Genomic DNA, 22,615 nt, shown 5'->3' with positions numbered 1-22,615 from the left:
TTTACATCATTGCAGTAGTTTTTGTCATACATTGAAATGAATTAGCCATGGATTTACATGTATTCCCCATCCCAGTCCCCCCTCCCACCTCCCTCTCCACCCGATCCCTCTGGGTCTTCCCAGTGCACCAGGACCGAGCACTCATCTCATGCATCCAACCTGGGCTGGTAATCTGTTTTACCCTAGATAATATACATGTTTCGATGCTGTTCTCTTGAAACGTAATATTGTCAAAATGGCTATACTACCCAAAGCAATCTATAGATTCAATGCAATCCCTATCAAACTACCAACAGTATTTTTCACAGAACTAGAACACATAATTTCACAATTTGTATGGAAATACAAAAAACCTCAAATAGCCAAAGTAATCCTGAGAAAGAAGAATGGAACTGGAGGAATCAATCTGCCTGACTTCAGACTATACTACAAAGCCACAGTCATCAAGACAGTATGGTACTGGCACAAAGACAGAAATATAGATCAATGGAACAGAATAGAAAGCCCAGAGATAAATCCATGAACCTATGGTCACCTTATCTTCGACAAAGGAGGCAAAGATATACAATGGAAAAAAGACAACCTCTTTAACAAGTGGTGCTGGGAAAACTGGTCAACCACCTGTAAAAGAATGAAACTAGAACACTTTCTAACACCATACACAAAAATAAACTCAAAATGGATTAAAGATCTAAATGTAAGACCAGAAACTATAAAACTCCTAGAGGAGAACATAGGCAAAACACTCTCCGACATAAATCACAGCAGGATCCTCTATGACCCACATCCCAGAATTTTAGAAATAAAAGCAAAAATAAACAAATGGGACCTAATGAAACTTAAAAGCTTTTGCACAACAAAGGAAACTATAAGCAAGGTGAAAAGACAGCCCTCAGATTGGGAGAAAATAATAGCAAACGAAGCAACAAAGGATTAATCTCAAAAATATACAAGCAACTCCTCCAGCTCAACTCCAGAAAAATAAATGACCCAATCAAAAAATGGGCCAAAGAACTCAACAGACATTTCTCCAAGGAAGACATACAGATGGCTAACAAACACATGAAAAGATGCTCAACATCACTCATTATCAGAGAAATGCAAATCAAAACCACAATGAAAACATTTTATCCTGCATAAAGACAGATAAAATATTTAAAAATGAGGTTTGGGGTGCTATCTCTAGTGCTATGATTCTAACAAACAGAATATATGGAGTCAAACTTTTCTAATTGGCACTTATGAAATTCTCATTATTCTCTGTATTTTCTTCAGCTTGCATCAAGATTAAATTTATGAAATAAATTTACAAACCCATGCTTCCAGCTCAAAGTTTAAAAAGATGATTCTAATAGTGATGATAAATACGTTAAAAGTATTGAAGAATTTACTCACTTTGTTTTGGGGCAAATATATGTTTTACTGTCAGGTATTGATACATTAAAAAAAAAAACAAACAAGACATCACAACATTAATGCAAGACATGACTATCAGTCGTAATGAGAGAAAGAAGTATTTTGGAAAAATATTTATTACTGAAAACAAAAGTGAGTTTTAAATAATAGGGTGCAGTCTAAAGAGTCAGGCTATGAAATGAGAGTTGAGCTAAAGAGAAGTGAAGAAAAGATCCTAGGAAAAGAGAAAAATGCAAATTAAGAACTATTTTCTTCCTTTTTTTCTTTCTTCTTTTTTTTTTAAATTTTTTTTTAAAGTTTATTGGGGTCACATTGTGGCTATATGTTTAAATTTGGAGGTGTCTATAGGATATTTTCCAGAGTGGCTAGTCCATTTTACATTCCCACTAGCAAAATATGAGTGTTCTCATTTCTCTGCATCCTTGTCAGCACTTTTATTGTCTGTCTTTTTGATTATAGGCTTTGTAATGGGTGTGAAGTTGTATCTCATTGTGGTCTTGATTTATATTATCTTAACTAATGTTCATGAGCAACTTTTCATATATTATTGGCCACTTGTATATCTTTGGAGAACTCTCTCTTCAAATTCTTATGCATTTTTTGCTTATATTATTTATTACTTGTATTTTTATTGTTGAACTGTGAGTTTTTAAATCCCATTATAAAACATAAGATTTGCAAATATTTTCTCCCATTTTGTAGGTTGTCTTTAGCTTTCTTGATGGTGTCCACTAAGCACAAAAGTTTATAATTTTGGTGTAGTACAAAATTTTTTTTGTCATTTGCTTGTACTATAGCATATAGCTTGTACTGTCATATTTAAGAGATCCCTTTCTAATCCAAAATGAGAATGCTTTTTTCCTCTGGTTTTTCTAATAGTGTTTTAGCTCTTACATTTGGATCTTTCATACCTTGAGAGTTAAATTTGGTGTATTCTGTGAGGTAGAAGTCCAACCTTTTCTTGTACATAGGAATATCTAGTGGTTCCAGCACTATTTGTTGAAGATATTTTCCCTATTGAATTGTTTTGGCATCCTTGTTGAAAATCAGTTGGCCATCAACATGGGGGTGTTTTTCTGGACTCACATTCTGTTCCACTGATAATATGCCCACCTTAAGTCAGTTACAGTGTCTTAATGACTTTAGTTTGTAGTAAGTTTAGAAATGTAGAAGAGTGAATCCTTCAACTTTTTCCTTCTCCAGATTGCTTAAAGTATTATGGATCCCTTGAGTTTCCACATACATTTTAGGGTTATTTTGTCAATATCTACAAAAAAGCTACCTGTGATTCTGAGATTCATTGAATCTGTTAATTATATTAGGGAGTATTGTCATTCTAACAATATTAATACTTCCTATCAATGAACACTACATGTATTTTCATTCATTTAGATCTTTTTCATTTCTTTCAATAATATTTTCTGATTTTCAGAAGTTTGTACATCTTTAAAAAGCTATTCCTAAATATCCTATTTTTTGATGCTATTGTAAATAAAATTATTTTCTTATTTTTAGTATAGTTCACTGCAGTTTTATACAACTAAAATTGATTTGGTTCAATTATGTTAAGTAATGCAGCTTTGCTGAATTTACTTAATTCTAATTTTCCTTTAGTGAAGCCCTTAGGATTTTCTGTCAATACCATCTACAAATAGAAAAGGTTTACTTCTTCCTTTACAATTTACATGTTTTTAAAATTTTATTTTCTTGCTTAATTGATCAGACTAGAACCTCTAGCATGGCGCTGAGTAGAAGTGGAAGGAGTATCTGTGTTTTGTTACTGAATTCATAGGGAAACAGGCCTTATTTAATATCATGTTATCTGTGGGTTTTGCTTTGCTTTGTTTTGTTTTTGGCAGATGCTATTTACCAGGTTGAGGAATTTTCCTTCTATTCCTAGTTCTTTTATTTTTTTTTTAGATCACAAATGGGTGTTTGATTTTTTTTTCAAGTGCTTTTATGTGTCTGTTGAGATGATTATCTCCTTTTGTATTTTATTCTATTTATATGGTGTGTTATATTAACTGATTTCAATTTCAAATCAACCTTGCATTTCTGAAATACATATTGCTTATTCTTGTTATGTAATTCTTTTTCTATCTTGCTGGGTTTGGTTTGTTCATACTTTCTTGGAAATTTTTGTATTAAATTAATTTAAAAAAAAATTGATGTGTAACTTTCTTTTCCTATAATGTCTTTGTCTGATTTTACCATCAAAGTAATACTGATTTCAATAATAATTTGAAAAGAGCATCTCTTCTTCTATGTTTTGAGGCATTTGTGGAAAATTTGTATTAATTCTTCTTTAAATGTTTGGTAGAATTCACCAAGTAAGTCATCTGGGCCTGGACTTTCTTTGTGTACCCCCTGAACACTTTGCTTGGAAATCTCCTCAGCTAAATATCCAATTTCATTGGTTACAAATTCTTCTTTTCACCTAACTCCAGGACACAATTCAGCTAAGCATTCTGCCACTCTATAATGAGAACACCCATTCCTCAGGCTTCCAATAACATATTTTTGTCATTTATTCCTGTCCCCTCACCAGCAGTGTTTTAATGTACATATTTTTACCAACAGTCTGGTTGTGAAAGGTTAGGTATTCTCTAAAGTATGTTGTCCTCACTTCCTTCTGAGAAGTATTATGCTCCTCACTTCCTTCTGAGCCCTCAACATCAACATCTTAATAACCACATTTCTATTAGCTATCTGCTAAAGTACCCAGGCTATAAACAGTGGGGTGCATGCATCTTTTCTAATTAGAGTTTTTGTCTTTTCTGGATCTATGCCCAGAAGTGAGATTTCTGGATCATATAACTCTATTTTTAGTCTTTAAGGAACCACCATACTATTTTCCACAATGGCTGCACCAATTTACATTCCCACCAATAGTGTCAGAGTGTTCACTTTTCTCCACCTTCTCTTCCAGTATTTATAGCATTATTTTCTTTATCCAGGAATCTTCCAGTGAACACTCAGGTTTTTTCCATAGAACCTGAAATTGTTTCCAAAAATTTCTTGGAAATTGTTAATAATACTGCAGTGAAAATGATGCAATAAAATGTTTTCCAAGATGGGTCACAAAACATGTCTTAGCAAGTTTAAGATTTTAATCATACCATGGATCTTTTCCAGACACAACAGTATGAAAGTTGAAATTGATATCAGGAAAAGAACTGAAAAATTCACAAATATATGAAGGTTAAACATGCTGCTGAACAATCAATGGGTCAAAGATATAACAGGAAAAATAAAAATATCTTAAAATATATTAAAATAGAAATACAGCATAGACAAACTTATGGAAAACTACATAAAAGTAATAAAAGAAAAGTAGTAAAAAGTATCCATATTGGAAATAATGAAGCAAAACTGTTTATAGATAACATAATCTTACACATAGAAAAGTGTACAAACTACTCTAATTTTTTTTTTCTAAATATTTAGAAATAGTAAATGGATGCAGTAAAGTTGCAGGATACAAAGGTGATATACAGAAGTCAGTTACATTTATATACACTAACAGCAAACTCTCTGAAAGAGATATTAAAAAAGCAATCCCATTTATAATAATAAAATATTTAGGAATAAATTTGACAAAGTAAATGAAAGGCCTGAACCCTTAAAACTATAGAAGTGATGAAACAAGTTGAAGAAGACACAAATAAATGGAAAAATAATCCATGCCACAAAGTGGAAGAATCAATAGTGTTAAAATGTCCACACTACTCAAAGCAATCTACAGATTCAATACAATCTTAATAGAATTTACTATGGCATTTCTCAGAGAAGTTGAAAGAACAGTCCTAAAATTTTCATGGAACTACAAAAGACACTGAATAGCCAAATCAGTCTTGAAAAGGAACAACAAAGTTGGAGGCATCATGCTTCCTGATATTGAGAGGGTAACAGGCAGGAAGGCCAGGGGTCTCCAAACGGAGGAAAGAGGCTGCAAGTACTAGACATTTTTATCTCTCTTAAGAAGCAGGAGGAAGTCTGTTCTATACATCTGAGTCTCTTTTTCTGTTTTGCATATAGGGTTATCATTACCATCTTTCTATATTCCATATACATGTGTTAGTATACTGTAATGGTCTTTATCTTTCTGGCTTACTTCACTCTGTATAATGGGCTCCAGTTTCATCCATCTCATTAGAACTGATTCAAATGAATTCTTTTTAATGGCTGAGTAATATTCCATGGTGTATATGTACCACAGCTTCCTCATCCATTCGTCTGCTGATGGGCATCTGGGTTGCTTCCATGTCCTGGCTATTATAAACAGTGCTGCGATGAACATTGGCGGGCACGTGTCTCTTTCAGATCTGGTTTCCTTGGTGTGTATGCCCAGAAGTGGGATTGCTGGGTCATATGGGATGTTTCAAGAGAACAGCACTGAAACATGTATATTATCTAGGGTGAAGCAGATCATCAGCCCAGGTTGGGTGCATGAGACAAGTGCTCGGGCCTGGTGCACTGGGAAGACCCAGAGGGATCGGGTGGAGAGGGAGGTGGGAGGGGGGGACCGGGATGGGGAATACATGTAAATCCATGGCTAATTCATTTCAATGTATGACAAAAACTACTGTAATGATGTAAAGTAATTAGCCTCCAACTAATAAAAATAAATGGAAAAAAAAAAAAAAGAAGAAGCAGGAGGAAACAAACCAGCGATATATTTTCTTCTCTATACAAATTTAAAAGGAGGTTTCTCTTAAAATGCTGTGTTGCCATGACACCTGGTTTCACCTGAAGCTAACTACTCTCAAACCTTGAGTTAACCAATACATTTCTTTTTCTTATGGAAATGTTGTCTTAAGCTATGACTCTATCTTCAAGTTGGTTCAGCCAAATGGCCAAACCTACTTACTCAGGTATTGTTTCCCTGATCTATGTAAATGAAACTATTTGTTGGTAATCTGCCCTTCTACAAGATTCAAGTCAATCTTATGGCCAGGGATGAATTATCTGGTGCCATTCTAAGTTTTATGACATTCCTTTCTTTTCATTAACAGATTGTGAGTGACTATATAACAATAATGTATCCTGCCTGAGGACAGTCTTTGGATTAAACCCTCTGGCTAATTCTGTTATCTTAAAACATAAATTATTGGAGTAGGTCTGGTCTTTACAAGGATGTATCCTGCCTGAGGACAATCGTTGGATTAAACCTTCTGGCCAACTGTTATCTTAAAATGTAAATTATGGGAGTGGGTCTGGTGAGGTCTTTACAACCTCCAGACTTTCTTTGGATTCATTGAAGAGTATATAACTCCATTGCTAACACTAGCAAAGGGGGTACTCTTTGCCCCCTTCTGATGCCTATGTAAGAAGCTTCCTCTGTCTCTTTTATACTTTAATAAAACTTTATTACACAAAAGCTATGAGCGATCCAGCCTCGTCTCTGGCCCCAGATTGAATTCGTCTCCTCCAGAGGCCAAGAATCCCGCGTCTTATCATTCAGCAACAACCTTTCAATATTAATCTATATTAAAAGCCATAATAATCTAAAAAGCATGGTATTGGCATATAAGCAGGGAAGGGTGCCAACATCACTCAATGTAAAATGACAACCTTATCAATAAACGATGTTGGGAAAGCTATATATCCACCTGCAAAAGAATAAAACTGAGTGCTTATACACAACTCACAAAAATTAACTAAAAATGAATCAAAGATTTAAATGTAAGGCCTGAAATTATAAAATTTTTAGAAGAAAAAAAATAGGGGAATATATTCTTGATAACTTAGAGACATGTACCACAACCTTATCTAATTCAATGAAACTAAGCCATGCCATGTAGGACCACCCAAGACGGATGGGTAACGGTGGAGAGTTCTGACAAAATGTGGTCCACTGGAGAAGGGAATGGCAAACCACTTCAGTATTTTTGCCTTGAGACCCCATAAACAGTATGAAAAGGCAAAAAGATAGGACACTGAGAGATGAACTCCACCAGTCGGTAGGTTCCCAATATGCTACTGAAGATCAGTGGAGAAGTAACTCCAGAAAGAATGAAGGGGATACACCGTGGAATATTACTCAGCTGTTAAAAAGAATTCATTTGAATCGGTCCTAATGAGATGAATGAAAGTGGAGCCCATTATACAGAGTGAAGTAAGCCAGAAAGATAAAGATCATTACAGTATACTAACACATATATATGGAATTTAGAAAGACGGTAATGATAACCCTATATGCAAAACAGAAAAAGAGACACAGATGTACAGAACAGACTTTTGGACTCTGTGGGAGAAGGCGAGGGTGGGATGTTTCAAGAGAACAACATTGAAACATGTATATTATCTAGGGTGAAACAGATTACCAGCCCAGGTTGGATGCATGAGACAAGTGCTCGGACCTGGTGCACTAGGAAGACCCAGAGGGATCGGGTAGAGAGGGAGGTGGGAGGGGGGATCGGGATGGGGAATACATGTAAATCCATGGCTGATTCATGTCAATGTATGACAAAAACCACTACAATATTGTAAGGTAATTAGCCTCCAACTAATAAAAATAAATGGAAAAAAAAAAAAGAAGAATGAAGGGACACAGCCAAAGCAAAAACAACACCCACTTGTGGATGTGACTGGTGATAGAAGCAAGGTCCAATGCTGTAAAGAGCAATATTGCATAGGAACCTGGAACGTCAGGCACAGGAATCAAGGCAAATTGGAAGTGATCTAACAGGAGATGGCAAGAGTGAAAGTCGACATTCTAGGAATCAGTGAACTAAAATGGACTGGAAGGGGTGAATTTAACTCAGATGACCATTACATCTACTACTCTGAATCCCTTAGAAGAAATGGAGTAGCCATCATGGTCAACCAAAGAGTCTGAAATGCAGTACTTGGATGCAATATCAAAAACGACAGAATGATCTCTATTCCTTTCCAAGGCAAACCATTCAATATCATGGTAATCCAAGTCTAGGCGCTGGCCAGTAATGCTGAAGAGCTGAAGTTGAACAGTTCTATGAAGACCTACAAGACCTTTTAGAACTAACACCCCCAAAATATGTCCTTTTCATTATAGGGGACTGTAATGCAAAAGTAGGAAGTCAAGAAACATCTGACTAACAGGCATATTTGGTCTTGGAGTACAGAATGAAGCAGGGCAAAGGCTAAAAGAATTTTGCCAAGAGAATGCACTGGTCGTAGCAAATACCCTCTTCCAATAACACAAGAGAAGACTCTACACATGGATATCACCAAATGGCCAGCACCGAAATCACATTGATTATATTCTTTGTAGCCAAAGATGGAGAAGCTCTATACAATCAGCAAAAATAAAGACTGGGAGCTGACTGCAGCTCAGATCATGAACTCCTTATTGCCAAATTCAGACTTAAATTGAAGTGGGGAAAACCAGTAAACCATTCAGTTATGACCTAAATCAAATCCCTTATGATATTACAGTAGAAGTGAGAAATAGATTTAAGGGACTAGATCTGATAGACAGAGAGCCTGATGAACTATAAACAGAGGTTCATGACATTGTACAGGAGACGGAGCAACACATTCAGTAAAAGAAATGCAGAAAAGCAAAACGGCTGTCTGAAGAGGCCTTACAAACAGCTGTGAAGAGAAGAGAAGTGAAAAGCAAAGGAGAAAAGGAAAAATATTCCCATCTGAATGCAGAGTTCCAAAGAATAGCAAGGAGTGACAAGCAAGCTTTCCTCAGTGATCAATGTAAAGAAATGGAGGAAAATAATAGAATGGGAAAGACTAGAGATCTCTTCAAGAAAATTAGAGATACCAAGGGAACATTTCATGAAAAGATGGTCTTAATAAAGGACAGAAATGGTATGGACCTAACAGAAACAGAAGATATTAAGAAAAGGTGACAAGAATACACAGAAGAACTATACAAAAAAGATCTTCATGACCCAGATAATCATGATGGTGTGATCACTCACCTAGAGTCAGACATCCTGGAATGTGAAGTCAAGTGGGCCTTAAGAAGCATCACTACGAGCATAGCTAGTGGAGGTGATGGAATTCCAATTGAGCTATTTCAAATCCTGAAAGATGATGCTGTGAAAGTGCTGCACTCCATATTCCAGAAAACTTGGAAAACTCAGCAGTTGCCATGGGACTGGAAAGGTCAGTTTTCACTCCAATCCCTAAGAAAGCAATGCCAAAGAGTGCTTAAACTACCACAAAATTGCACTCGTCTCACGTGCTAGCAAAGTAATGCTCAAAATTCTCCAAGCCGGGCTTCAGCAATACATGAACCATGAACTTCCAGAAGTTCAAACTGGTTTTAGAAAAGGCAGAGGAACCAGAGATCAAATTGTCAACATCCGATGGATCATTGAAAAAGCAAAAGAGTTCCAGAAAAAAATCTATTTCTGCTTTTTGACTATGCCAAAGCCTTTGACTGTGTAGAGCACAATGAACTGTGGAAAATTCTGAAATAAATGGGAATATCAGACCACCTGACCTGCCTCTTGAGAAATCTATATGCAGGTCAGGAAGCAATAGTTAGAACTGGACATGAAACAACAGTCTGGTTCCAAATAGGAAAAGGAGTACGTCAAGGCTGTATATTGTCACCCTGCCTATTTAACTTACATGCAGAATACATCATAAGAAACGCTGGGCTGGATGAAGCACAAGCTCGAATCAAGATTGCCCGGAGAAATATCAATAACCTCAGATATGCAGATGACACCACCCTTATAGCAGAAAGTAAAGGACTAAGAGCCTCTTGATGAAAGTGAAAGAGGAGAGTGAAAAAGTTGGCTTAAAGCTCAACATTCAGAAAACGAAGAGTATGGAATCCGGTCCTATTACTTCATGGCAAATAGATGGGGAAACAGTGGTTGACTTTATTTTTCTGGGCTCCAAAATCACTGCAGATGGTGACTGCAGCCATGAAATTAAAAGACACTTACTCCTTGGAAGAAAAGTTATGACTAACCTAGACAGCATATTAAAAAGCAGAGACATTACTTTGCCAACAAAGGTCCATCTAGTCAAGGCTATGGTTTTTCCCGTGGTCATGTATGGATGTGAGAGTTGGACTGTAAAGAAACTTGAGCACCAAGGAACTGATGTTTTTGAACTGTTGTACTGGAGAAGACTCTTGAGAGTCCCTTGGACTTCAAGGAGATCCAACCAGTCCATCCTAAAGGAGATCAGTCCTGGGTGTTCATTGGAAGGACTGATGTTGAAGTTGAAACTCCAATAATTTGGCCACCTGATGGGAAGAGCTGACTCATTGGAAAAGACCCTGATGCTGGGAAAGTTTGAGGGCAGGTGGAGAAGGGGACGACAGAAGATCAGATGGTTTTATGGCTAACTGACTCAATGAACATGAGTTTGGGTAAACTCTGGGAGTTGGTGATGGACAAGGAGGCCTAGCCTGCTGCAGTCCATTGGGTTGCAAAGAGTTGGACATGAGTGAGTGACTATAGTGAGTGAAGTGAAGTGTAGAGATATCAAGATATCTGGGTAGTGATTTCTTGGGTAAGTTACAAAAGAAAAGGCAACAAATACTAAAATAAACAAGTGGGACTAAATTAAACTAAAGGCATTCTTCATAAGAAAGGAAATAATAATTGAAAAGGCAGCTAACAGATTAGCAGAAAATATTTATAAACCATGTATCTGATAATGAACTAATGTGCAAAATATATACAGAACTCATACAATTCAACAGAAAAAAGCAAATAATCCAATTTTAAAATGAAAAAAGAACTTGAATAGACCTTTTACCAAAAGACACATACAAATGGTCAACAGGTAGATGAGAAGGTGCTGATTATCTCTGACCATCAGGGAAATGCACATTAAACCCAGAGTGAGATAGCACCTCGCACCTGTTAGGATGGATTTTATTAAGAAGATAAGAGATAACAAATTGTATCAAGGATATGGAGAAAAAGGAAAACTTATACTGTTGGTGGTAATGTAACTTAGTACAGTCTTATGAAAAACTGGAGGTTCCTTAAAAAATTTTTAAAAATGAACTACCATATTCAATGGTAGTTCTAATCCTGGGTATATATTTGAAGGAATTGAAATCAGTATCTCAAAGAGATCTACATACCCACATTCACTGCAGCATTATTCACAATAGCCAATATAATGGAACAACATAAGTATCCGTCAATGAATAAATGAATAGAAAGGATGTGAGATATCTATATACATATGGAATGGTATATTATTCATCCAAGAGGAAGAAGAAAATTCTGCCATTTATAGCAACATGGATGTGTCTTTTTTGTTGTTCTTGTTAATTTTTTCCATTGGAGGTTAATTGCTTTACAATATTGTGCTGGTTTCTGCCATACATCAGCATGAATCAGCCATAGGTAAACATATGTCCCCTCCTCTTGAACCTCCCTCCCACCTCCCATCCCATCCCACCCCTCTGGTTAATCACAGTGCACTGGGTTTGAGCTCCGTGCATCACACAGCAAATTCCCACTGGCTATCTATTTTACATACAGTAATGTACATGTTTCCACTCTCTCCTTCCCCCACTCTATCCACAAGTCTGTTCTCTATGTCTGCCTCCGTTTCCATTGCTGCCCTGCACATAGATTCTTCACTACCATCTTCTGTATATATGTGTTAATATATGATATTCGTTTTTCTCTTTCTATTTTTGTATAATTGGCTCTATGTTCATCTGCTTCATTAGAATTGACTCAAGTGCATTTCTTTTTATGGCTGAGTAATATTCTATTGTATATGTGTACCATGACTTCTTTATCCACTCATCTGTTGATGTATTTCTAGGTGCTTTCATGTCCTAGATATTGTAAACAGTGCTACAGTGAACATTGGGGTACATGTTTCTGTTTTCAGTTATGCTTTGCTCAGGGTATATATGTGAGGCTGTCACGGCTAACGCCATGACAGGATGCCTAGATTAGGAGTAGGCCTGGTTTCCCAGGGTAACATAATTATCAGGCCTCCTGGAGCTAGCCAATCAACATATGCCTAGCAAGAAAAAGGGAACCTATCAGGGGAAAGCTGAAAGCCCCATGTTGGGCCAACAAAAATTGCCTTGCAACTGTGTAACCAATTCGCTTGCGCCAATTACCTGCTGCTTTTTTTGACCTAATAAATACCCGAGAGAACTGGGGCTCGGGGCCTTTTCGTCCTCACACCCTTGGTGAGGGCGGGAGGCCCTGGCTCGAGTCAATAATAAATTCCCCTATCGCAGGTTGCATTGTTTTGAGGAGTCTTCTTTCCCGACCGGGGACTCGGACTACGGGCAGAACAATATAGCCAGTAGTGGGGTTGTTGGGTCATATGGTGGTTTTATTCCTAGTTTTTTAAGGAATCTCCACACTGTTCTCCATAGTGACTGTATCACTTTACTTTCTCACCAACAATGCAGAAGGGTTCTATTTTCTCCACACCCTCTCCAGCGTTTATTGTTTGTAGATTTTCTTTTTGATGGCCATTCTGATTGGTGTGATATGATACCTCATTGTAGTTTTGATTTTCATTTCTCTAATAATGAGCGATGCTGAGCTCATTTTCATGTGTTTATTAGTCATCTCTATGTCTTCTTTGGAGAAATATCTATTTAGGTATTCTGTCCACTTTTGATTAGGTTGTGTTTTTTTGGTATTGAGCTGCACAAGCTCAGCGTATATTTTGGAGACTAATCTTTTTTCCAGTTATTTCATTTGCAATTATTTTCTCTCATTCTGAGGGTTGTCTTTTCACCTTGTTTATGGTTTCCTTTCTATGCAAAAGTTTTTAAGTTTAATTAGGTCCCATTTGTTTATTTTTGCTTTTATTTTCATTATTCTAGTTGGTGGGTCTTAGAGGATCTTGCTGTGATTTATGTCAGGGAGTGTAGTGCCTGTTTTCCTCTAAGAACTTTATAGTTTCTGGCCCTATATTTAAGTCTTTAAAAACATATTTGTTTCTTGAGGCCATTATGCTAAGAAGGATAATTCAAACAGAGAAAGAAGAGAACTATATGGTATCACTTATGTGTGAAATCTAAAATAACTCAAACGTGAAAAACCAGAGAGTAGAATGGCAGTTACCTACCAAGGGCTTAAGGGTTGGGGAAATGGGGAGATATTGTTTATGAATACAAACTTGCAACTAGTAGATAAATAAGTTCTGGAGACTAATGCACAATATATAGTGATTAAAGTAAACACTATATAAACATTAAAAATTTCGGAGAGTAAATCAATTATTTTCAAAACAAAAAAGAAATTATAACCATGATATAACAGAGGTACTAACTAATGCTACTATAGTAATCATATTGCAACATATACATATCAAACCAATATATTATACATTTCAAACATACAAAACATTACATGTTAATTATATCTCAGTATATAATTTTAAAAAATGAAAGAAAATTAAGTGTAGGTATCTCTTTGATAGGGCTTCCCTGATGGTTCAGTGGGTAAAGAATCTGCCTGTAATGCAAGATACACAGGAGAAGCGAGTTCAATCCCTGGATCATAAAGATCCCTGGAGAAGGAAATAGCAGCCCACTCTGGTATTCTTGCCTGGGAAACCCCATGGACAGAGGAGACTGGAGGACTACAGTCCAAAGGGCCGCAAGTAGTCAGACACGACTAAGCCTACAGGCATGGCCATATCTCTTTCATATAATAATTTCATTTCCCTCAAATATATGCCTGGAAGTTCAGCTCTGTTTTTTGTTTGGTTCTTTTTGTGATTTTTCTCTGATAAACACCTTTTGTTCATGTACTGTGTTGCTAATATCCTTAGTCTTTCAGTTTTTTGTGTGTTTCACTGAGCTTCTTTAAAGGAACTATTTTGAATCTTAATTGGGTAAATCATAGATGTCCATTTTGGAGGATTTGGTTACTACAAAATTACTGCATTCTTTTCGTGATTTCATGTTTCTTTGATTTTCGTGTTCCTTGAAGTTTTACGTTGTTCTTTGTACCTGAAGCATCAGTCAACTCCTTCAGCCTTTACTGATCTTTTTTCTGGAAAGAAAGATTTTTGACAACCCTATTAGGGATTCTGAGGCTTCCTCAGACCTTTTTACAAATATGCCTGCTCCACACTTCTTTTTCCGTGGAGGGAGGGGGTAATTCTTAAGATTTTGTGCCTTCTCTTTATCCTGCAAAGCCAACCAGGTACCAACAGTCTCTTGTTTGCTTTCCCTAGGATGGTGCTGAATCCAGAGTTTGTGTGATTTCTTTTCTCAAATATTGCATTGTCAGGCTTCCTTTCTCTGCCTACTCACTAGCCACCTGCAAATGGGGGCATGCACAGTAGCTGGTCACAGGGTAGAGGTGTGAGTAGGTGAGGCACATGAAGTATTGGGGGTACCTGTGGGCCAGATGAGTGCGATCTTTAGGTGAGGTCCCCAGGGGCGAGTGGGTGGACTTTCTGATAGAATCTCTGATGAATTTAGTAGGGTCATATCCCTGTGTTGCCCTCCAAGCGCCCTAGTACAGTTCACCTGGCTGTGCTCTCATTGTGCTTCACACCTCAGTATCCTGAAGAGGTTGCTCTCTCTGGCAGCTTCCTGCACATCTGGAGACTCTAGGTGCTCACTCTCATGACAGACTTTGCTTGGTGTGAAAAATCATAGCCAAGAATGGCTCCCTGGGGCTGAGCTTCACCACCTTGAGAACAGGTGATGTGGATAAAGTAAATCCTTCCTCTTACCCTCTTCAATGCGCCCAATCTCTGATACCTTTTGCTCCAATGGTGTGTTAGAATATCTCTGCTTAACTGCTGGACGCAAGGTATTCTCACTCATGGGTGACTGTCAAAATCAGTCTTCTTTGTGTAGAATATGGTAGAAAACTGATTTTGCCACTTCAATAATGCCATTCTCCTCTCATCCCAGTTTTACAGATCAAAAATATGAGCATTGAAGATGCTTTGTTGGCACTGAGAATTATAAATAGAGAAGCTAGAGCTAACATCTTCTTCTGAAGAAAAGGAACAGCAGGAGTAATTGAAATGGTTCCTGAAATAGGGGCAGAGGGTGTGGATGGAGTAAATGAACTGGGGCAGGAAGAAGAGGCTCAGGCAGGAGCAGATATATTTTATACAGATGGCTGATTAGAATTCAGAAATCAGATGAGATTGGAGGTTGGTTACTCATGAGCTATGATATTTGTTTTCCTGTTCTCCAGATATAAATCTCAGCTTCCAACTTTTGATATTGAACACCTGAGTGGGAATCTCAGAGACTTGTCCAAAACCCAGGAAACTGGGTATCATCTCCAGAAAGGAAGCAAGATTTTCACTTATATCAGAACATCAGCAATGAAACATCAGTCAAGTTAGAGACTCTTGCCTGAAGACTACAATTTCCTAAGGTGAGTTATTATCTTTAACAGGTAGGTCATGAATAGGACCATAGACATAAAGATAGGGTAGACATAAGTTATGGTGCCAACAGTTAGAACACATTAGTCTCTAGACATTCCATGGGAAATAGCTACCTGAGAGTGGAGTTTGCGGGGACCTGATCCTTCGTCTGGCTCACACCCACAGTTTGCCAGAGCTGCTGTGAGAAAGAGTCTGAGATGGGACATCCAAACAGTCGTAACAATAAACATTCCATTTAGAACTTTGAAGTGAATTAGTTCTGTGAATACTCAGATGTGTACTAAGATGTAACGCTGTGACTCTCCTGCAGTTCAGCAGTGGCAGCATAGGGACAAAGAGGGGTGCCCAGTGCCACCCACACTTTATTTGAATAACTGACCAAGCTGGGGCCACTTTCTCATGGGCTTATTGGTAGCTAAAGACCCTAGGACTCTATATTGCACAACAATCATAAAATTTTAAAAATTACATTACAATCGGGAAAATGGTGTCAGAGTATGTATGTAGTCCTCTGTTGTATTGGTTACCCTTTTTTGCACCTTGTGCAGGGGGATGTTCTTGAAAAGCTCCCCTTCAAATATGTATATATATGCAAGGGAGAAAAACAAAGCGGAGTGTGAATTAGGACATCGCATGTGGTGTCAGGCTTGGGTAAGGGAAAAGGTAACGACGTTGGTATATCAAAACGGAAAAGAGAGTGACTTTGCTGTATAAGGACCTGAGGCAGAGTGATAGGGATACTGTGGTAAGCTTCTCTTGGGCATGAGCCTTTTGGCTAACCTTAACAATGGTCAGCACAACACACGTTTGCGAACTACCGTGAGCCAAGGGATGGGGCTTGTTAAGTAGATGTGAGCATGAACTGCCACCTGGCCCCTATCCATGATGTCAATGGTGGGGGTGGTACCTGGAAGTAGGGGCAGAGTTTAGCACCTCACACTCTGTTCAGGAGAGACAGACAAGTCCCACTGACCACTACATTGGGAAAAGATCATGATAAAGGCTGTCACTTAGTATAAAATGCCACTAGTCCAAAAGGAATTGTGCTGCTTGGATGCCTAACTTCTGCCTGGGGAAAATGAGAAAGCCTAAAGGGTACAGGCCAACAGCAATTCATGAGCCCTCAGCCAGATTAAAACATTGAAAATATTTCCTTTTTCTGCACCCAGAAAGATCAAATGAGCATTGCAGGATTGTACCCTCTTTGTTTCAGTAAACTGAATCACAGGTTTCAAAGAACTGACATAAATGAGTAATCAAAGGAAATACAGAGATACTATGTCTCACTGAAAATAAAGTATATTTCGAGTTTTGAAACATTGGTTACCTAAAAAACTTCTGCAAATCAATAAGAAAAAGATAAGCAAGTCAATAGGAAAAAAAGATTTACATATGTAAAAAGGGTGCTTTATATTAGAGGAAATGTGGACATCCAACAAACAAATGAAGCTATGCTCAACTACACTAGAAATCTTGGAAATGCAAATTAAAATAATATAAGATTCCTTACTAAAAATACTAGTTGACGAAAACTGAAAATGTATCAAGTTGTGGTGAGTATGTAAAGCAAGAATAATGCTCTTAAGACAAAAAAATGGAATAACCAGCTTGAAGAGCAGTATCTCATGATAATGAAGATGTTCATACACTTTAAAACAGCAATTCCAATAATAGGAATACCCCAGAGAATCTCTTCCATATGCATACAAGGAAACATACAGAAATGCTAACTGTAAGATTGGTTATAGAGAAAGTATAAAGGGTTTTCCAGAGAAAGAGAGGGCTTCCCTGGTGGCTCAGTGGTAAAGAATCTGCCTGTAATGCAAGAAACACAGCTTTGGTCCCTGGGTGGGGAAGAGAGGGAGATTTTTAAGAATTGGCTCACATGATTGTGGAAACCGGCAAGTCCAAAATCTGCAGGTTAGACCAACAGACTGGAGACTCAGGGAAGAGAAGATGTTTCAGTTTAAGTCCAAAAGTAGTATGTAGGTGGGTGCAAGGATAGGCATGCAGAAGAATCTTTCCTGTCCTAGGATAATATAGACTCAATATTCTATGTGGTTTTGCCTCGTACACAAAAATCAATTCAAAATGAATTAAAAACTTGAATGTAAGACCTGAAAACAAGAAACTTCTAGAAGAAAAGATAGGGGTAATATTCTTGACATTGGTCTTGGCAATGATTTTTTAGAGTTTACACCAAAAGCACAAAGGCAACAAAAGCAAAAACCAACAAATGGGACTCTGTCAACTAAAATGCTCTTGCAGAGCAAAAGGAACTCAATAAAATGAAAAAATGAAAAAGAAGCCTTCAGAGAGAGAAAATGTTTGCCAATCACATATTTTCTAAGTGTTTAATGTATAAAATATTAAATAACTCATATAGTTCAAAAGCAAAAAAAAAAAAAAAAAGAAGAATCTGATGAAAATATGGGCAGAGGATATGAATAAATGTTTTTCCAAAGAAGACATACAAATGGCCAACAGTTGCTCAATATCATTCCTCAATAGCAAAATGCACAGCAAAACCACAATGAGGTATTTCTTCATGCTGATTGAATGACTGTTTTAAGAAAAACAAGAAATTACAAGTGCTGTCAAGAATGTAGAGAAAAGAGTACTTCTGTGTAGTTTTGGTAGAAAAATAAATTGGGGCAGCTAATATGGAAAACAGTATGGGGATCCCTCAAAAAGTTAGAACTATCATATGATTCAGCAATTCCACCTCTTGGTCTTTAACTAAAGAAAATGAAATCATAGTCTCTGAAATATAGCTGCAATCATATGTTCATTGCAGCATTATTTACATTAGCCAGGATATAAAAACAGCCTAAGTGTCCATCCACAGAAGAATGGATAAAAAACTGTGGTATGTGTATACAATGGAATATTATTCAGTTATAAAGGGAAGTCCTGCTATTTGAAACAACCTGGATGGACATTGATGGCACCATGCTAAATTATATATAACAGATAAAGACAAATATTGTATGATTTCACCTATATGTGGAACCTCTCAAAAAACTCATAGACACAGAATATAGTGGATAGTTGTCAATGGAGGGTAGTTGAGTGGTTGACAAAATGAGTGAAGGTTGTGAAAAGGTACAAACTTTCAGTTATAAGATAAATTAGTCTTGGAGATGTAATGTACAGCATGGTGATTATAGTTGACAATACTGTGTCATGTATTTTGAAAGTTGCTAAGAGAGGAAATCTTAAAATTCTCATCACAAGGAAAAAAAATTAAATAGGGGATGGATGTTAACTAAATTTGCTGTTTAATCATTTTGCAATATGAACATAAATCATCATATTGCACATCTAAACTCATACAATGTTATATATAAATTATATTTCAATAAAACTTGGAAACATTACTTCACTGTGTGCTATGCTAAACTACATATCACAACTCCTGATGTTCTATCTTACTGAATCCTATCAATTTACTTTGTTCTTATTGACGACAATCACTTTGATTACATGATCATAGTGGGGGCTCCTAGGCTATGCTGGAAAAGTTAATATTTTCCCCTTAAAAGTTGAAAAGGTTTCATGAGAAAGTAATTCAAAACTATATCTGTGTCCTCATTAAAGTTTTCATTTTTACATTTATTATATCTATAAGGACACATGGTGTCCTACTTTATTAAATGGTAATAATCTAATAAAATATGTTGATATGCAAATTGCCCTTAATCTTGCTGGTTGGAGCCCTTTCAGATTTATTCATCTGATACTCCATCTTCATTCCCTGATCACTTCCTTGATATTCCGTAATTTGCTTGAGGCTCATCTTTTAGTTTTCCTTGCTTCAGCTCTAGAATCAAAGAGCTCATTTCTCATTGATCCGCTGAGAAATTGATCTCATTTCTCATTTCAGATCATTTCTCAAGGAGCCCAGTTTGAGTAGAGAATGATACTTAGAAGCAAAGTGCTAGGACTTGGTGGGCAGCATGATGACCTGAGATGTGATGCTTTTCTTTTGTTCTTTTCAGGGTGAGAAGGATAGCCAGTTCTGAATGAGTCAATGTTCTGAATGAGTCAGTGACCCCATGTCTCTAAGTCACATCATCCTGAGGGACAGAACCTCTGAAGTGGTAAGGTCTCTATTCAAAGGCAGGCTTGGGAAATGGGGGCACACAGTACCTTTCTAGGATTTCTCTTTGTTTCATATCCTTGATCTTTTAAATATTTGTGATTAAACAGTGCTGAATTGATTGAACCTTATTGATGAAGTAAAAAAAAAAAAAAACTAGACTGTGGGAGTTGATTGAACCTTATTGATGAAGTAAAAAAAAAATAACTAGACTGTGGGAATATCATGAATTTTAAGCCTCAGAAACCATTCTACTAAGGTCTGACAGTATCTGCACTCCTGCAGACATATAATAGTTTTGTGAATAAATAATCATAAATAGGTATTTCAATGAATTTTTCTGATATATGATAAATTCATTTGACTAGAAGAGTACAGTCAGTCCTGATTGAAAATAAGGTTTCTTACTTATAAAAATTATTCTTAGGGGCTTTTATCATTCTAGAGGGGTGGGATGGGGTGGGAGATGGGAGGGAGATTCAAAAGGGAGGGAATATATGTATACCTATGGCTGATTCATGTTGAGGTTTGACAGAAAACAACAAAATTTTGTAAAGCAATTATCCTTCAGTAAAAAAATAATTTAAAAAAATTACTTTTTTGGTTCTATCTTATTTCTCCTTCTAGAATTCTGGTTGTACATAAATTGAAGCTGATAAGTACTGTAATGTGCTTAGTTGGTCAGTTGTGTCCAACTCATCGTGACCCCATGGACTGTATGTAGCCCTCCAGGCTCTTCTGTCCATGGGGTTCTCGAGGCAAGAATACTGAAGTGGGTTGCCATGCTGTCCTTCAGGGGGTCTTCCCAACCCAGGGGTCAAACCCAAGTCTCTCGCATTGCAAGTGGACTCTGTATCACCTGAGCCACCAGGAAAGCCCAAGAATAAAGGAGTGGATAGCCTATCCTTTCTCAAGGGCATCTTCCCAACCTAGGAATTGAACTGAGGTCTCCTGCATTGCAGGCAGATTCTTTGTCAGCTGAGCTACCCAGGAAGCCCAAAGTTGATACATCTATTCCTCAAAAATCACCTTTTCTGTCTACACTTTGTTAGACTTGCTGGAGAAGTTCTAAAATCCATCTTTTTATTGTGGTATCTTTCTTCATCATACTTTTGCTACATCAGAATGTTCTCATTTCTCTATTGCCTGTTCCAGAAATAAATATATATGCAGCATTCCCTCAAAATTCAGAGATTACAAATTAGATATTTATTGTAATTCCTGGTATAGAATTTTCTAATTTAAATTTTTAATCTTTCATTTTTGGTCATTTTTCTCTTTGTAAATATTTAATGAGAAGGTATTTGTCTAGTATTTCAACTTAAATGAGTCCTGTAGATGGTGTGTGGATTTCTGCTTAAATCTCTCTTGCACAGTTGAAGACAGAGGAATCTTTCAGATTAACTGCAGTTTTACTTTACATAACCAGAGATCCTGGGTCCTATGTAAAGGGAAGGAAGGAAGGAATATGGGAGGAAGGGGAGGGAGGAAATGAAAGCAAGATGTAGCTATACAGAGATAACACCTATACCTCTGATTTCTTTTTCGGTTGACTGTGGTACCTGATAGCTTGGAAAGCCCTCCTTCTCTAACTGGCATAATTAATACCACTAGGATCCAGCTGTACCTCATTGCACCTGGCACAGTGTACTAAAAAAACTGAACTTGAGTGCCTCAGCTACACTTCAGCATAGGAACCTGGCATTTGGTGAATTATTTAGGCTAATGAAAGGCGGTCTGGACATGACTTTTCCTGCAGCTCCTCTGCCATCCCAGTGTTCTCAACATTAGGACCTCATGGTGTTTGGTTCTGCTGTGGATGAAAGGAAGTCTCTTCCCTGAGCTCGTATTTATGTATTTTTAAAATTAATTAATTAATTTTAATTGGAGGCTATTACAAATGTCTCACATATAGGGTCATCATTACCATCTTTGCAAATTCCATATATATATGTTAATATACTGTATTGGTGTTTCTCTTTCTGACTTACTTCATTCTGTATAATAGGCTCCAGTTTCATCCACCTCATTAGAACTGACTCAAATGTGTTCTTTTTGCTAGCTAAGTAATATTCCATGGTGTATATATACCACAGCTTTCTTATCCATTCATCTGCTGATGGACATCTAAGTTGCTTCCATGTCCTGGCTATTGTAAACAGTGCTGCAGTGAATATTGGGGTACATGTGTCTCTTTCAATTCTGGTTTCCTCAGTGTGTATGCCCAGCAGTGGGGTTGCTGGGTCATATGGCAGTTCTATTTCCCGTTTTTTTTTTTTAAGGAATGTCTACACTGTTCTCCATAGTGGCTGTACTAGTTTGCATTCCCACCAACAGTGTAAGAGGGTTGCCTTTTCTCAACAACCTCTCCAGCATTTACTGTTTGTAGACTTTTTGATAGCAGCCATTCTGACTGGCATGAGATGATACCTCATTGTAGTTTTGATTTTCATTTCTCTAATAATGAGTGACGTTGAGCATCTTTTCATGTGTGTGTTAGCCGTATGTATATCTTCTTTAGAGAAATGTCTGTTTAGTTCTTTGGCCCATTTTTTTTATTGGGTCATTTATTTTTCTGGTACTGTGCAGGATGTGCTGCTTGTATATATTTGAGATTAATTCTTTGTCAGTTGCTTTGCTATTATCTTCTCCCATCCCAAAGGTTTTCTTTTCACCTTGCTTATAGTTTTCTTCATTGTGCAAAAGCTTTAAGTTTAATTAGGTCCCATTTGTTTATTTTTGCTTTTATTTCCATTACTTTGAGAGGTG

At 37.1% G+C, this 22,615-nt stretch overlaps 1 protein-coding gene across 2 annotated transcripts in view; it reads right to left on the bottom strand.

Moving 5' to 3' along the window:
- LOC110139145 (phospholipid scramblase 1-like) overlaps window positions 1–15,947 on the bottom strand; it is a 46,355-nt gene extending 30,408 nt beyond the window's left edge. For both annotated transcript variants that reach the window (XM_020896762.2, XM_020896760.2), the window contains exon 1: window positions 15,858–15,947. The gene's annotated coding sequence lies outside the window, so the exon portion shown is untranslated. The remainder of the gene's footprint in view (window positions 1–15,857) is intronic.
- Between the last annotated feature and the right edge of the window lie 6,668 nt (window positions 15,948–22,615).

The sequence above is a fragment of the Odocoileus virginianus genome, chromosome 4 (genome assembly GCF_023699985.2).
Source record: "Odocoileus virginianus isolate 20LAN1187 ecotype Illinois chromosome 4, Ovbor_1.2, whole genome shotgun sequence".
NCBI classification, from domain to species: Eukaryota; Metazoa; Chordata; class Mammalia; order Artiodactyla; family Cervidae; genus Odocoileus; species Odocoileus virginianus.
This window is presented reverse-complemented; position numbering and strand designations above follow the sequence as displayed.